The sequence below is a fragment of the Alligator mississippiensis genome, chromosome 2 (genome assembly GCF_030867095.1).
Source record: "Alligator mississippiensis isolate rAllMis1 chromosome 2, rAllMis1, whole genome shotgun sequence".
Taxonomy (NCBI): Eukaryota; Metazoa; Chordata; order Crocodylia; family Alligatoridae; genus Alligator; species Alligator mississippiensis.
Window position 1 is genome coordinate 59,700,490 of NC_081825.1, and position 15,689 is coordinate 59,716,178.

Here is a 15,689-nt window from a genome sequence, read left to right on the forward strand (position 1 = left end):
GTTCGAGTGGCCAGGGTCTGGAACGGGCTCCCAAGGGAGGTGGTGCTCTCTCTTACCCTGGGGGTCTTCAAGAGGAGGTTAGATGAGCATCTAGCTGGGATCATCTAGACCCAGCATTCTTTCCTGCTTATGCAGGGGGTCGGACTCGATGATCTATTGAGGTCCCTTCCGATCCTAACATCTATGAATCTATGACTGCAAACAGTATTCATAATAAAGATCTAATTACCTCAGTCCTAATGGAATCCATTTATGGTTGCACAGAGTCATGGTATTTTATATATCTTTATAAGCATGTAAAATACTTTTGATACATGGTGAGGGCAGGACTTCCTGAAAATCTGCTTTGTTTGCAGAGTAAGTAGCATAATGATTCATTCTTGCAAAGCAATGAATGAATCTATAACATAAAACAACCCTGCACCCCAAGCTCTGGAGCAGCAGTAGAGATTTTTCATAAAGTCTACTTCCTTGCAATGCCTGTAGTCATCTGGAAAAACCTTCAGGTGGCAAGAAAGGAGGATTCAACCAGCAACGGATTCCTACCCTGGTATTGCCAAGACAATATCCTGGCATTGCCTTGTAGGGTACCTCTTCAGTTCTTGGACAAGTCTAAACTATCAAAAGAACATGTTGGAATGCTTCAGTGAAGCATGTTGCTCCCATTCTACATATGCTGAACCATAGATAAATGTAAAGTATCTGCCTTTGTGTGGTGCTGGGTGCTCCAGTAAGCACTCCTGACAGAGCAAGTTTGTCAGCATGCATTCAGCTCCACAGTAAGGTGGCTCCCTTTTGTGTGATTCAGGACATGGTGTACATGAGGTGGGCATACTGTGTCCTTTGACAGTGTAGACAACCCTGGTAGAGTGGTGTGATCCTGTTTTAATTTTCAGAAAGCCTCTAAACCTAGGGAGCCAGAGCCTGATTGTGGATTAAATTCAAGGTCATTCTAATGCATTTTTAAAACAAGATGCTATGTTGTGGTCCTGCCAAGAGTTTGGAAAAAATCTAAGCTAATGGTCAGCTCTTTGAGGTTTAGGAAATAGTCTGGTATTCAGGATAGAGTGAAAAAAAATGAATATTCTCTCTGATGTGAGATGAGAATGGTGAATTTCTCTTCCTAAAATTTGGGGCTGGCAAAACATAAACCTTTTTATTCATATCAAATCAAAATTTTCTGCATATTTTTTTTTCTAAATGGGCGGTACTTGAAATGGAAAGTTGGCTCCATTTCTTGTATGTTTCCAAAAACAAAATTCTCTCTTTGTGATTTTCCTAACATATGAGTTTGAAAAAGTGCAATAAACATATTAGCAACTTTCTTTGAGCTCTGCCTTTGGACACATTTGCTCAGCTATGTGTCCAAAGTTCTTGGTGCATAAAATTTGTTATTACTTCATGCGTCCTTGAAGGTTTTCAGTCCCTGTTTTACCACTAAAAAGAAAACGTGATTACCATAGTCTGACAGAAAAGACGCTAAGCTTCAGGTTTTGATTCTCCTCTTCCTTACACCATGGTGTAACTGAAGGCATGAAGAGATGATAACCTGGTGTAATTTGCCTCTCTTTTGTATCCTGATACACCAGGATCAGGCATGGACAAATAGACAGCTATCCCTGGGTTGGTCATGTGTAGCAGATAGGTATTACTACACTTTTTTTTACAATGAAGCAACTGGGGAGCCAATAATAGTCTTATCTGCCTTTGGCAAATAACAAGCTTGGAGCAGCAAACCCAATTACAGATAACATCTAAACTGGTGTACAGTGGCGACATGTAGGGGGTGCACGGGGGTGAATGTGCACCCACTGAGAGTGCCAGTGCACCCCCTGATTGGCTATGCTTACTGCTTAGGTGATGGGCAGGTGGAAGCACTGGTGTCCTCCCTGAAAGCACCAGCCGATCGCTACAGCTGCTCCCGGAAGCAGCCGCAGCCACTCCTGGAAGCAATTGGCCGTGGGGGAACTCTCTCCAGGCAGTGAGATCTCCCATGGGGGGACATCCCCCCCACCCGGGCAGCGAGACTAGTCACAGGGGAGGCAAGTGTCCCCCCGACGAAGGTGGCACCAGTCTCCTGTGCTGGTGTAACTTTCAGCTGTAGACTTCTATCCCTGCCTCTTTCAGGAGCCAATTCTCCACCAGATTGGGTGAAGTCAACCCAATTTTAGAGCTTGCTTTATTTGTCTGCTACTTTTTTACATCAGTGTGAGTAGTGCTGTAGCAAAAGCAGGGGAGGGAGGGAGCAAGTGGGGCAACCACCCCAGGAGTCGAACCAAAGGGGCCCCAAAAGGCACTGCCCAGCTGGGGCAGGGAGTGGGGTGTGGGGCAGAGCCCTGAGTGGCTCATTTGTGGGAGGTGCAGGGATGGGGGAAGGGCAGCTCCCACCTCTGTATGCACTCCCTGGCAAGCATGGGAGGGTGTGCGCCCCACAGATCTGTATGCAGGATGAGGGCAGGCTGCTGCTGTGGACTTTGCCCCAGGTTCCAAACTTGGTTGCTATGGCACTGAGTGTAAGGCCCTTATACCACTGTATGTTCATCATTTGCCCAAGCCCTGAGAAGCTCTTGAAGTCTTTTTCAATTCACAATTAGCAATGAGCATTGGTTGATGAATTTCACTTGTTAGGTAAAATCCAGCCTTGACCATATCTTTCAGACAGTTATGTATAAACTCCTCCTGCCCCCCACTCCCACCTTTGGATCCTGCTTTTATTATTCTCTTAGGGATCTGGGACAGAAATTCCATAAACTGCTTTGACCTAAAACAGTTAAGTCTGATACTACATCCATCCAGGTTTACTGTAAACTAATTTTGGTCATTTCGAAAGTGGTTTATGTACACTCAACTTCTATTCTGTTACAGGTTTAAACTGGGTTCTGATCACTTAAACTGGCTTATATATAACATATGGCAAAAGCCCCTTTTGCAGTATTTGCCCCCTTTTGGGGATGCTTTCTCTTTTCTACCTTTTCTTCCTTCCTCCCTCCTCTTCTTTTATTATGTTATTATTTTTAATAGAATATACGGTGTACTTGTAATAAAAATATAATTTGTAGATGCTTTTATGGGTATAAAATAGTATTCTGCATCCGTATGCCCCCCCCCCCATTTTATTTGGTCTATTTGTTGTTTGTGCCATGGCATTTCACCCTTTATGTTTTATATTCTATGCTTTTTAACTTTGTAACAAATGTACTTTAAGTTTAAAAGTACCATGTAACAATGTTAGCAAGGGTGGGAATCGAACTGCTGGTTCTCCGTATTGAGCAGGTCCCTGAATGAATCATGATTGATTGCATAACACAGTAGCTAGCCAGGATAACAAGTTAATGAGCAGCAATTAACACCTGGAAACCACAGACTAATGAAAGGAAAGAATCAATACTGAGCCTGGAACTCCCTGAAACTTCACTGTTAAAGGTACAGAAGCCCCGGGTTGAACTAATCAATGCCGAAGACCAACTCTTGGGACTGAATATCCTCCCCCCCAGTCAACTGCTCCCAGAGCCCTGGACTGAATATCCCCCCCCACCCCTACCCCCCCAGTCAACTGCTCCCATTGTTGAGGTTTGATTAATTCATGGCAGTGAATTAATCAAACTTCATCAATGGACTCCCAAGACTGCATGTACCTGTGGACATGACCCCTGGGGCTGACAGCTGCCATCCAGCAACCACTAAGGGGGATGTCCCATGAGCTCAACAACCCCTGGATTGGGTAAACCTGAAAATTGGGGAGTCACCAAAGTCTGCCAGAGAGGGATAAAAGGCAGTGAAGAATGACCCCCAATAGCACCCTCTTTGACCTGACCAGCACCCTGCCTGTCCAGTCAGAAGGACCTGCTGGCAACCCCCTTATGAAGCAACATTGCATTGAAAGAAGCCTCAACTGGCCAGCGACAGCAGACTCCAGCGTTTGGGGATACGTATATCTTGACACCGGTGTTTAGTGTTCATAGCTAGCTACTGTGAGTGTGTTTGTGCGTGAATGTGTGTGTGTTTGAGGGGATCAGCCCCAAGGTTTATGATCTGACTTTTGCATCCATCTAATAAACTAGAATTTTATGATGATCCTGTGAGTTGGTCCTTTGTAGCCAACATAACTTCCAAAACAAAACATAAGTATCTGCCCATGCCTTCTTCCCAGGCTTTACCACTTCCTCTGGCGCTAGTTCCCTTTGCTTCAGAGAGACACTCCAGTCCCCTTCACACTCCTAGCTTGGAGTTGTTGAACCTGATCATAAAGTGCCAGCAAAATTCTGAGGCATAACAAGCAGTGTTGGCACCCTGGGCAAACCTTGCATAAAAAGTGGGGTAGGGCCCAAGGAGAATGCTAGAGGGGTGCAGGTACCAAGAGTAGAGGCCAGAGGTGTTGTTGAGTTTTGAAGGGGTGCAGATTCTGAGACCAGGGCAGGGAAGCATGCAGAAATCTTACCTATGCCAGGGACTCAAAACAGTTCCCTGCTGCATGATCTGTCTTCCCCAACTGCTGCTCTTACTGTAGCGGCACCACAATGTCCCAGCATTCAACTGCTGGTAGAGAGCAACACTGTAGATTACTTTTTGGTGCCAGGGCATGCACTCTATGAGAGTAAGGGGCTTTTCTGGTACCCCTCATAAGATGGTGCTCAGGGCTGGTGCCCCTCTCACCCGCCTCTAATGACATTACTGCCTCCAGCAATGGTGTTAAAAATAGCGATGGGAAACAACTTCAGACTATTTTGAAATTTCAAAATTGTTTCCCCTTTTAAATGGTTCAGAGGAAAACTTGGGAGCTTTTACATGATTTGTTAACTTTATGAATTTTAGATTTTTCAAAGTGTAAAATTTTGTTTGCTTCTTCAATGTGTTCCACTCTTATTCTTTTTCAGCAACATAACTAGGGGTGGGCAAGCGGGGCACCAGCCACTAACTTAGGAGGGGCACCAGAATCACCCTTCCCCCACTCCCACAGCACTCTCCCCTCACTCTTGCCCAAGATACCAACCTTTTTTGCTACCCCTCTGCCTGGATGAACCCCAACTCTGGTTGTTTAGATGCCATTCCAGGTTTTTTTTAGATACACTCTCACACCCACAAGCCCCTGGACCCTTTGGACACTATGATGCAAGCAAGACTTCATGGCTTTCGCAGCCACAGCTCATTAAAAGGCAGAATCCTTGTATATGCTCTTCAGTTGTAAACAAATGTTGCTTTTCTCCTGGGAGAAAGCCTTTTGTCCTGGGACCCCACTTAAGTCCCTTTAGCTAAAAACAGATGACTGGTTTGATTCAGATTTGAGCATTTTGTCTGGCAGCAAACCCCTGACTTAACAGATGGAAAAGCCAATTGTCCCACATTAAGTACCTGTAAAGCATCCAAATTAACACTTTGCCTCTGAACAATTGCAGCTAATTCAAATTAATTGCCATTTAAGCTTCATGTGTAAATGACTGTCCTATGCCCCTTCTGCTAGGAATCAAATCTTGGACTAATCATCTCTGGATTAAACCTATCATCTGTTTTTAGCCAAATTTGCTAACCCTTCCCCCCACAAGGACAATGCTGCCTGTGTATGTCTGTAAATTAATTGGAGGTCATTCAAGGCAATTGCTAGTCATTCCAGGGACAAGCATATCAGGGTCTGTGGTCTTCCTGTCCACCAACTGCAGATGGGCAGCAATGCAGCTTGGAAGAGCGACGTGTGTAACGAGCTGTGTCACTCCTGTTTTGATCCAGGTTAAAACCCAGGATACTCAGGACTACCTCAGAGGAGATGTTTATTTACAGCCTCACTAACCACAAGACAAAACTTGACCTAAAGGAGCTTCTCTCTAGAGCCTGGGAGGGCACTCTTCTTCTGCATAACGTGACTCATCTGTACAGATGAGCATTACTGAGTTCTGAATTGTAGCTGTGGTGATTTCTCTGGAGAATCAGTCTCAGGTTCTTTTACAGATTCTTGGAAATGGCTCTTTTTGGGCATGTTGCTGATGCTCTTGCTAATCTTGATTTCTTGCCTTTCCTGGAATTCCTGCTGCTGTTGCTGTTGAACTGTACCCTGGATTTGTTGCCACTTCTGTAAACCATGGCCGTGGGGCTACAGCCTGGGCTTGTTCGTGATGCTGCTACCCCTTCAGACATGAATGATTCATGCCTCCTGAGGCTGGGGGTGCACGGTGATCGCCTGCAAGTGGCAGCTGCAGTGGAGGCATGGTGGCGGCTAGTGGGAACATAGGTGGTGAAGGTGAGTCGAGCAGGGACTGTCCGCAGGCAGCTGCGGCTGTGTCAGTAGCTGGGAGGTGGGGGGAGTGGTGAGCACCCTCAGACACCGGTGGCAGCGGCCAATCTCAGAGGGGACAAGTGCTCTCATCCCATGCCCTTCCTATGCATTGCCTATGCCTTCAGAAATTGTATCACAACCTGCAGCAGTTGCTTATTCCAAGTCATGACCTGGTTCAGGGTTGCTTCCATGTTCCTCGTTTGTGCAAGTGATACTACTCAGGCCCACTCTTGCATCACATATAAACAAATAGCATTCCCACCCTGCTCTGGGGAGGATATGCACACAGGATATAGTTCACACTTACATCTTCCAGAATAAAGATCATCCTTGGTGTCCCTCAGTGGGTTAACTGCTTGTTCTCTCTGTTATACACCTTGCCTCTCAGCAGTTTCCCCCTCTTTTTTCCTCCCAACTTTCCTACCCTTTATACTCTAATCACTGCTTTCTACTTAGCAGCTCTGCTTCCTTCAGCCCTTTCAAAGCATCTAAGCTCTCTGGTTAGAAACGCTTATGCTGTGCATCTCTGACTTAGTTCATCAAGTTACCAATCTGTCAAAACAGTAACTCCTATTGTCTAATGCCCAAGGTGTTTTTTTCTTGTTGAAGGAGGCCTTTCCATAATTTTTCATGCCTATCACCTTTGGTTTTGATTGTTCCAATGTGGTCTCTTTTATGCTAATCCTGAAGACCACTCCGATGCTCCAAAGAGTACAGATTATGGTGAACTGCCTGTTGAATGAGTGGGAGAGAGTGAATGTATTGTAGCTATACCCTGTGTTATGTTATTAATTTCCTTCCTGCTTCTAGGTGCAAATCAAGAAGTTGATTTTAATCTTTATAGCCTTACATGACTCAGACCATGTCATTTTCAGAGCCTGGCTCTAGCCTGATGCAACATTACAATATTGAGATCATCTGAGATGCTTTTGCTAACAGTTCCAGCTGCAAGCTCTTTGGAGACTAGAGGTAGAGTGTTTTTAGTACATGGTCACTTGTCTGAGTGCTTCCAGCTGTGAAATTCACTTTCTCTGGTGGTCTGACTGAGTCAAAGTTTACTGACCTTCATAAAATTGTGCCACCCACTGTAGTCAGACCCCTGGCATCCCACTCTCACCCACAGTTGCTGTTTCCCACTACTATCCCAAAACCCAGGGAGTGCTTTTTAGCCTGCTCTGCTTACAGTCTGTTGGCTACAAAAGGCTGCTAACAGTTTGGAGGGAAATGCAGATGGCAGAGAGGCTAGGAAAAGAAAGGAAGAGATCTCTGAAAAGAACTGGGTTATCCATACTATCAACATCTGAATCTGGTATCTAGTGGATATATTTAGGGTAAGGCTGGATCTGATACATAGGTTAAAAGTGAGTTTGTCACTACCTTAATTCAGATTAATCTATGCTGCTGAGTTGCTCAAATGGCATCTGCTGCTCCTGCTTCTACTCTCTGTTTTGAAATAATTGATGGGGTGGTATTTACACAAGGTGACTGCCTAACCCAGTTTTCTCCTATGACCTTTATCTCTATTCAGATGCTAATGATAGCTTAAGTCAATGTTTGCCAATGAAGATCCTAAAGCAAAGCTATGCAGTGGGTCTGTAGACCATAACAGAGCAAGTTATTTTTAACTTTCTTTCTTCCTAAGTCAATATTGGGATAAGCTGCAATGAAAAAAAAAAACAACATACGGAAAATAAGTTAGAACTGTTCCATGCTTTGGAAGCACTCAGAGTAAGCAGCTATACAGGGCAAAGGGCAATTGAAGGGTAGTGACAGGTGCAAGTCTGCTGTGGAACCATTTGTCTCCCTGGAAAAGAAGGCACTCAGCCCCTTATATATTTACAATACCTGCAGTCAACGAAGCTGTCTAACAACCTATTTATTTTAACCACCCATAAGCAAAATTCCATGACTCCAACTTCACTGTTTACATTGGTGACATTAATAAAAACTTAAGTCTCATCCTTCATGACTATTGGTGAGTAGGATTTGGATCACGCCCCAGACAATCACTTAGTAGTGTCTTTTATGTGCAGTAAAGCAATTTCCTGATTTATTTATTTTTTTCATTTTGTTAGGTTGACTAAGTCCTGCCCCATTTTGTAAGTCATACAATCTTAGGCATTATTATAAACTTGTCCATAGCACAAGAACCTACGTCTCATTGTAGCTTTATTATAAAACAAATTCTACATACACAATCTAGTATGCTAACTTAGGTATGAGGTATGCTTAGACATAAACTATCAAATACAGTATCTGTGCATTTCTAAAACTTTTCACAGCCTATGTTGTGAATTTTATAATAGTATTCTGTTTGAATTGGAGGTAGTAGCAACTTGGAACCAAAATAAATCATTACAAATATAGAAAATAAAGGCTGTGAAATTGGTAGGAATTGCAAGAATGTATGTGGATTGAAACAGGCTTGGCAAAAGTTCTACCTTTTATGAAAGGGAGCTTTAGTGCACTAAAATGCTTAAATTGGATCTTACTCCCTTTGGCCCCTGAGATAAAAAAAGAGTGGGTTCAGTTCATCATTACTCTACACCCTCTGGAGTCACTCACATCAGGGCACATGCTACCATTCTGATTTGCCAATGTTAAATGCTTTGTACATAATTTACACCTTCATCACTTTGCAAAGTATAAAATACTGTTGGATCAGAATGGCAACTGGAAAGGTTGGCAAGGTTCTTTGGGTAGATGTGATATTTTTTTATTAGACCAACTAAATAGCTGGGAAAAAACTTGCAAAGAACTTTTTTCCAACTACATTAAAAGCTGTGTTAACCAGCATGAGTGGTGTAAGTGGGGTGCCAGGTATCTAAAAATTCCAGTTATCTGAGGCAGGGGTTTTTCAACCTTTTTGAAAATCCCTTTGGAGCAGGGGGTTGGGGGAGGTGGTGGTAGCTGCACCTGGAGCGGGGGTGGGGGAATGGCGGTCACATGCAGAGTGGGGGCAATGCAGGGTGGTGGGTGGCAGTGGCAGCTGCCACATGTGAGCTTCCCTCCCCCACTCCACGTGTCTGGCTGGCTGGCTGGCCATAAATTCTGGTTAATAGAGTATTTCAGAAGTTGAATGCCAGTTATAGAGCTTTAACTGTATTTAGTTGGTCTAATAAAAGATATCACATCTATCCAAAGAACCTTGCCTGCCTAGGCCCTTAGACCAACACGGCTACAGTCAACAACCCTGCAACTGGAAAGGTCAGCATTTAGTCCTATAATTACTTTTATTAAAAGAAATTTTGTGTGTTTATACCACAGTAGGCCCAATTTCCAGTTCCTTTCAGTAAGGAAATACCTATGCCTTACTTTTCCTATAGAAAAAGTAAAAATTAATCTGGCATCTGGAGCTATTTCTAAAAAAGGGAGTGCATGCTATCTGCAATTGTAACCTCTCACTGAGACTGGCTATCTCCCTTCAAATCCTGCTTTTCTTCAGCTTTCTTCTTAGACATTTGGATCTTATTTACCCTGTTGTTTTCAGAAGACTATAGGTATCTGAATAACTACTGCTATTTTGCTGTCATGAGTAACAAGAAAGTGAACCCTGAGCAAAAGACGTAAAATAGATTATTTGAACCTCTTTGATTGTTGACGCTTTTTATTAAACTCTATTTAACTCAAGTGTCCAGCAAGCATCTGAGAGCAGAGACTATTTTGTGAAAGATCCAGATTGAATGGGTTGCTGAGAACACACCTGTGTCATTTGCTTGGTTCAGTGAGTCCTCCAATGCACACAGGAATGACAAGACCTAAAATTTCTGTCATTTCCAAAGAAAAAATGAACAGGCTGCCTGTAGCCCACCTCATCCTTCCACTCTCAAAATAATGAGAAAAGAAATAAATCAGAGCACAAACCTATATATCCCTCCTTTACTTTTGCAGTCCTTTTAAAGAAATTCCTACTAACCTGGCCACAGGAAAATTAATGGCAAACTTCCTATTGCCTTCAGCACATTGCCATTGACTCATGCAGCTATGTAGAGACATTATGGGTTGCAACAATTTATGATAAATTGATACTGTAACAGTGATGTAAGCTAAGTAAACAAAGGACATAAGGGCGAGCATTAAAGGATATTGCCTTCATGATGCATATGGAATTATATTTGTTCACACAAAAATGAATGATGGTGCTTCAGGTTTTGAGTACCCAAACAAGGAGACCACAGAGGAGTTTGCTTTGGAAAGGCATTAAACAACTGCTCTCTGAAAATTGGGCTTCTTCCAAGTGTGTCACGGTAGGCACACAAACACTTAAGCACCCTGTATCACTAGCTACTTCTGATAATACAGGTCATAAACTCTGGTTCGCTAAGATTTGCATATAACTCCTAGCTAGAACAGTGAACAGCATTGTTCATCTCATGACAGTCCCAGCCAATCAGTAACCCTCATGTTGAATGATATGTTTACATATACACTGTATTTGAAGTAGAACTGTGCACTCCACAGTTAACTTGGATACTGGAACCAAACTGAACATTTAAAAATGCTGCTGCCATGGAGAATAAATGTCTTTAAAGTGCCTATAGCATATTTTAAATAAAAGCATTCACAAATGATCTGGTTCAAATTATTTTTCTTCCCAGAACTTCTCTAGATTTATTGCCAAAGAAAAGATATTCAGGGCCAATTTCTTATCTCAATTATACATTAGATTAAATCTGGACTCTTTCCAGGAAAGTTAATGATGTTGCACCAGATTTATAGGAAAGTGCTGAATCTCACCTCAATTTCTATAAGTACCTACTTTTCAACTTAAAAATGGGGGTACCTGACTGAGAGAGCCAACAGTTCAGATTTTCAGAGGCGAACACCCACTGTTTTTCCTGAGTCTCACCAGTGGCTTCCTGTTCAATTTAAATTCACTATCCACAGCTCACAGTCACTGCTCTGCACAGCTGCTCTGCACAGCAAACTGCCTGAATTTTCTCTCCCCCACTCGTTACTTTTGCACTGAGCTTCACCCACTGTGCCTGCCTTGCTTAAATGACAGACAAAAAGCCGAACGTTCTAAAGACTGTTCAACAATAGGGGAGCAAAGGAACTTGTTAACAAGACAGTATGCACTTCCAATGGGGAAAGAAAATGGCTGGGTTTGAATAAATTATAGAGAAAACTGACAACACAAGACTGAAGGAAAACATCTCTTGGGCCAAGAATGGTCCCACCTGCAGCTGGGCCATTAGGTGGCAGAGGAGAGAGGGGCAGTCTCCACTGGTTTTCCTGTCTATCAACCCTGCCTGTTTCCTTGTTGAAAAATGCAGATCTTCAGACTGACATCTGTGGCTCTTTAGGGTGGTTCCAGGAACTATCCATTGAGATTTGTGCTTGATTTTTTTCCTTGTTGACAAATCTTTCCCCCCTAAAACAATAGTTATCATTTTTTATTCAGGGTCATATGCATAGTTCCAGAACTGGAAATCTTCTATTTATTCACAGAAGCATACAGGACCCTGAGAAGGATAAAGTTCTTTGTGTTTTCTGATGAATATGCCCCAGCCATAACCTGCATAGAGGGAAAAGCTGTCTGCATGTCCATTCACTCCTTGGGCTTAGACTGCCAGCAAAGATACCAGTTAATGCAATTTACCAGAATGATCTAAGGCTAGATCTGGTTCTTTCATGATGAAATCAAAGAGAGTAGGAGTATGTGTGAAGGAGGAGGACATCTCTAGACAATCCTCATCTCTAGACATCCTTTCAGAATCTCTTCCTGATTGTTCCCTGTGAACCACATCTGCAGGTTGCTCTGGGCCCTTACATCAGCTCTCCATATTTCCCTTCTGCAGTTTACCACAGATCCTTCATAGCCATGTAAGCCTCAAACTTTCATAGCAAGGGACTCCTCAAAACAGGTAACCTGATCCCTCAGTGATGTTCTCTGGAGCTATATGTAAAAAAGGCCTCTGGTCCCATATGGAGACATTTGTTTTTGCTCCCGTTCCACACAGCCTTAGCCTTAGCCTTTTAGATCCCAAACCTGAAGGAGACTCAGAAGTGGAAGAATGCCATGATGTCACCCTTCCTCCCTTACCCTTCTGCAGAGGTCTTTTCATTAGTATTGCCATGAATGGGACCTGAATCAGAACTCCCTAGAGAGAGAGATGGGGGGTTGTGGCTAGATATATTGGAGCCTAGTCAGTGACAAATAGGAAGCTTTGTTAAACATGGCTCGGAATTAGGAAACCTTGGGCATAGCTAGAGGGTTGAACAGAAGTTCACCTTGATATAACTCAAAACCAATAGGCAGAATAGCAAGAAAATACGCAGGGATAAAGCAGACAAATTAAACATATCACAACCCAAGGCGTGTTGGAAATTAATATCTCGGGGGCCTAGAACTTGAGAAATTCAGCTCTGAGCTGCAGAAGTCAGGGAAGAGATTTGGAGCACAGCGTGATACCAAAGGCAGCCGGGCTCCTTAATGCCCACGACCTCCCGGGCAAGCGTGCTGCTGCCCCCGCTCCCTGCCTGCCTTGGCCGGAGCGCTGCGCCGCGCTAACTCCGGGCGGACACTGCCCTCTCCTGGACCGGCCCGACCTTCCGCCACCACAGCGCCGCTTCCAGCGCACTGGCAGGGTCTTCCAGGAGCACTTCTGCATGATGTCGGGTCGTGCTGGGAGACAACGAGCCCATGCACAAAGCATCCCGAGCCCGGCAGCACTCTGTTCACTCGCTGTCGGCTGAAAACATTTCTAAAATAATTATCTCAGGTGTGGCTGATCATCATTACCTGGGCGACACTCGACAGCCCCGCCCAGCTGGGTGGACCAGCAGAGATTTACCCGTCGAGCAGCTGGCCTCTAATCTGTCGCTACTCTGAGCCAAATTCGTCCCTCGTGCAGCTGCAACTGCACTGGCTCCAGTACCCTGGGGGAGGCGCCCTCCCTGCCTGCAGACCTTCCCTCGCAGCCTGCGTGCAAAATGCAGAGGACCGCCAGCTTCAAGTGGGCATTTTACAGGGAACGGGCCGGTCGCTGCGCTGATCGAGTCACTGTGCTGGATCGGTTCCGACTGAATTTACCTTGGGCCAATGTGACCATGACTATGGGTAACGGCCGGGTGTTTTTAGCACTCTGGGAGGTGAAGACCAGCACACTCGGAGAGCGGCCCTGCGGGTTCATCTGGCCGAGTTCCCATTCACCGTACCTACCAGGCCCACCACGGACCAGAAGCCATTAGCACGTTGTGACAGGCAAAATCTTCAGAAAAGGAAATCGGTGGCAAATGCGAGGCTTTTTAAACAGGCTTAAACAGGCTTTTTACTTCGTTGCAAAGTCAGCGGATGCAGCGCGCGAGCACACACGCGTGCATGCACACCCGCCGGCCGCGGCGAGGCGGATGCGGAGCTGCGCACGGACTTGCGATCGGCGCAGGCAGTGGTCCAACTCTCCCACGTGCGCCGGGCTCAAGTTTTGCCCAGGCCGCCTCGGAGCAGGTTGAGTCCTGTGTTGGACTCGAGCGCCCCCCAGTGCTCTCAGCGGTGGCCATTGGGGGATGTTTCGCAGCTTTTCGAGATTTAAGTATCTCCAAGATTTCCTTGCCGTTAGCTGTCTCCGACTCCGGGCGGGACTGGTTTTAGGATCCGTGCAGACACCTCTCCCCCATGTCGCTCGAAAACGTCCCTGGCGCCAGGCCAGCGCAAGCCAGGCCGTTTCGACGACAACAAAACCCAGCCCACTTGTGCAATGCTATTGCCAGCAGCAGTCTGCACAGGAAAGATGTTGTTTTCCCTTCCACAGATGCTGACAGATGTTTGTGAAGTGATGTTGTGAAATTCTCATACACAAAGGATGTTGCTAATCTCTTAGGTGACTAACCTCGGACCACCTGGAGGTTTTTATGCTCAGGGATTCCTGGACAGTGTTTGACTCAGTCCCTTCTAGGGTGGCCATCATAGAGGACAGTCCAGTTGTCCTCTGTCCTCTATTGCTAAGAAACAGGACACCTTTATGTCCTTTATTTTTCTTGAAAGAGAAAAATAGAGGACATAAAGTCATCGGGTTTCATAGCAATAGAGGACAGAGGACAACCGGACTGTCCTCTATGATGGCCACCCTAGTCCCTATGTGTGTCCCCTCCATCCCATCTGCTTTTTCCTGGGATCAGTCAGCTACCTCTGCACTGAGTCCAGGAGTGCTGCAGCTTTCCTGGCTTGCCTCGGGCCTCGACACCCAAAAGTACGAGACATCCAAGTCCCCTTGAACCAGAGAAAAGCCAGGCTGCCCTCCAAAGTCTGGAAGCATTTAGGCTTAACTTCCTCTGCCCCTCATCTTTGCAAAGGGATAACAAGGCTTCCTTCCTTCTCTCCTCTCTCTTGCCTGCTGACATGGCAAGCTCTTCCCAAGCAGGGACTGTCTTTCACACAGATTGTCACAGTGGAGCATTGCGAGTAATACTAGTATTACTAATTAAAGTACAGCGCGTCTGTCTCTGCCTCTCTGGATGTGCGGGATGGGGAAGCAGCTTCACCCTCAGCTCCGTGGCATGAGCGGTGAAGAGCGGGATGGTCTGCCTGCCCCCTGGCCCCGGGCCCCAGGCCTGGTGCAGGGCGGAGGAGTCACGGTTTCCTCGCCTCCCCAGGCTGCATTACCTCACCTCTGCGCTGGGTGAGGACCGCCAGGACCCGAGCCGCCTGCGTACACTACCGCAGTCCAGACCCAGGGCGGGAGCAGCAGGAAAACACAGCTTGTTTTCAGAGAATAAAACGCTTTCACCTCCCACCCCTCCTCCTTTTTAATGTTAAAAGGCAACGCCAGCAATGGAAACAAAACATCTCCGCGCTGCAGAAGACGCCCCAGAGAACCTGTGGGCACAATCGCCTGCCTTCAGCAGCACCGGGAATCCAAATAAAGGTGGGAGGGAGCTCGGCGTTAACTTCTTTTGTCTGGCTGAGCTCCCCGCCAGTGTCACTGGAGCTCATTCAAAGCCAAATTGTGTTGAGCAAACAGAGTGAGTGGAACTGGTGTTGTGGAAAAGAAAACATCCCAGGGAAACGGGGAAATGTGTGCACGTCAGCAGAGGGGCTGTCTGCCCCTGTCAGCCCCGATGGACATGACGGCTGGCTTCCTCCTCCTCCTCCCTCGCCTCCTCTTGTCTCCGCAGCGGGCACTCGCGGGAGAGGAGAGTTTACGGCTCGCTGTCCCAGGGGCTGGTCCTGTCCTGTCAGGGGAGGCCCTCCGGGACACGGCGCCCTGCAGAGCGCGGAGCGGGCCGGGAGATTCCCCGCCCAGGCATGGCCCGGGCTGCAGGTCCGATCCGGCTGGGCTACGTGGTGTCCCGAGGCCCCTTCCAGCCTCTTCCCTCTGACACTGTTGAAATCAGCGTCTGCCCCAGTATCTGCTGCTGAAACCCCGAGTTGCGAGTCTCATTAAGACTAGATCCGCACCCTCATTCCTTCCCCTCCTCCTTT

General features: G+C 46.0%; 1 long non-coding RNA gene across 1 annotated transcript in view; it reads right to left on the reverse strand.

The window, feature by feature from the left end:
- Positions 1-15,689, reverse strand: part of LOC109281589 (uncharacterized) — a 64,379-nt gene that overhangs the window by 44,529 nt on the left and 4,161 nt on the right. The window lies entirely within an intron of this gene.